This window comes from Chiloscyllium punctatum, chromosome 3 (genome assembly GCF_047496795.1).
Source record: "Chiloscyllium punctatum isolate Juve2018m chromosome 3, sChiPun1.3, whole genome shotgun sequence".
Taxonomy (NCBI): domain Eukaryota; kingdom Metazoa; phylum Chordata; class Chondrichthyes; order Orectolobiformes; family Hemiscylliidae; genus Chiloscyllium; species Chiloscyllium punctatum.
Window position 1 is genome coordinate 12,985,290 of NC_092741.1, and position 2,296 is coordinate 12,987,585.

Below are 2,296 nucleotides of genomic sequence, written 5' to 3' on the forward strand. Positions count from 1 at the left end.
AATTAGGAACAGCAAGGGAGCAGTCACCTCATTAGGGGTTTACTACAGGCCCCCCAATAGCAGCAGGAAGATGGAAGAAAGCATAGCTCGGCAGATTTTGGAAAAGTGTGGATGTAGTAGGGTTGTTGTAATGGGTGACTTTAACTTTCCCAATATTGATTGGAACCTCCTTAGAGCAGAAGATTTGAATGGAGCTATTTTTGTAAGGTGTGTTCAGGAGGGTTTCCTAACTCAGAACATTGACAGGCTGACGAGGGGAGAGGCCATTCTAGACTTGGTGCTCAGAAACGAGCCGGGGCACGTATCAGATCTTGTGGTGGGTGAGCATTTTGGTGATAGTGACCACAACTGTCTCACATTCTACATAGCTATGGAGAAGGAGAGAATTAGGCAAAATGGGAGGATGTTTAATTAGGGAAGAGGAAGCTATGACGCGATTAGACATGAGTTAGGAAGCATGGATTGGGAGCAATTGTTCCATGGTAAAGGCACTATAGACATGTGGAGACTGTTTAAGGAACAGTTGTTGTGAGTGATGAATAAATATGTCCCTCTGAGACAGGCAAGAAGGGGTAAGATTAAGGAACCTTGGATGACGAGAGCGGTGGAGCTTCTCATCAAAAGGAAGAAGGTAGCTTACATAAGGTGGAGGAGGCTAGGGTCAAGCTCAGCTCTACAGGATTACAGGCAGGCGAGGAAGGAGCTTAAAAATGGTCGGAGGAGAGCCAGGAGGGGGCACGAGAAAGGCTTGGCAGAACGGATTAGGGAGAACACAAAGGCATTTTACACTTATGTGAGGAATAAGAGAATGGTCAAAGGAAGAGAAGGGCCGATCAGGGATAGCATTGGGAACTTGTGTGTGGAGTCTGAGGAAGGAGGGGAAGCCCTAAATGAGTTTTTTGCTTCTGTCTTTATGAAAGAAATGAACTTTGTAGTGAATGAAACCTTTGAAGAGCAGGTGTGCATGCTGGAATGGATAGAGATAGAGGAAGCTAATGTGCTGAAAATTTTGTCAAACACTAAGATTGACAAGTCGCCAGACCCGGACCAGATTTGTCCTCGGCTGCTTTGGGAAACGAGAAATGCAATTGCTTCGCCACTTGCGAAGATCTTTGCATCCTCGCTCTCCACTGGAGTCGTACCTGAGGACTGGAGAGAGGCAAATGTAATTCCTCTCTTCAGGAATGGAAATAGGGAAATAGGGAAATAGAGAAATCCCCAGCAATTACAGACCAGTCAGTCTCACGTCTGTCGGTCTGCAAGATGTTAGAAAGGATTCTGAGGGATAGGATTTATGACCATCTGGAAGAGCATGGCTTGATTAAATGCAGATCATGCCTCACAAACCTTATCGAGTTCTTTGAGGATGTAATTAGAAAAGTTGATGAGGGTCGAGCTGTGGATGTGGTGTATATGGACTTCAACAAGGCATTTGATAAGGTTCCCCATGGTAGGCTCATTCAGAAGATCAGGAGGAATGGGATACAGGGGAACTTAGCTGTCTGGATACAGAATTGGCTGGCCAACAGAAGACAGCGAGTGGTAGTAGAAGGAAAATATTCTGCCTGAAAGTCTGTGGTGAGTGGTGTTCCAGAGGGCTCTGTCCTTGGGCCTCTACTGTTTGTAATTTTTATTAATGACTTGGATGAGGGGATTGAAGGATGGGTCAGCAAGTTTGCAGATGACACAAAGGTTGGTGGTGTCGTTGACAGTATAGAGGGCTGTTGTAGGCTGCAGCGGGACATTGACAGGATGCAGAGATGGGCTGAGAGGTGGCAGATGGAGTTTAACCTGGATAAATGCGAGGTGATGCATTTTGGAAGGTTGAATTTGAAAGCTAATATATGACTAACACAAGGGGTCATAGTTTTAAGCTGGTTGGAGGAAAGTATAGAGGGGATGTCAGAGGTGGGTTCTTTACACAGTGAGTTGTGAGAGCATGGAATGCGTTGCCAGCAGCAGTTGTGGAAGCAGGGTCATTGGGGACATTTAAGAGACTCCTCGACATACATATGGTCACAGAAATTTGAGGGTGCATACATGAGGATCAGTGGTCGGCACAACATCATGGGCTGAAGGGCCTGTTCTGTGCTGTACTGTTCTATGTTCTATGTTCTAATACCACACTAATAACTCATTACCACCTAATACTATCCCAACAATCCCCCAATATTACCCAATAATACCACACCAATCACACAATACCACCCAATACTATCCCAACAATCCCCCAATATTATCCCTAAAATACCACACCAATCACACAATACCACCCAATAATATCGCAACAATCCCC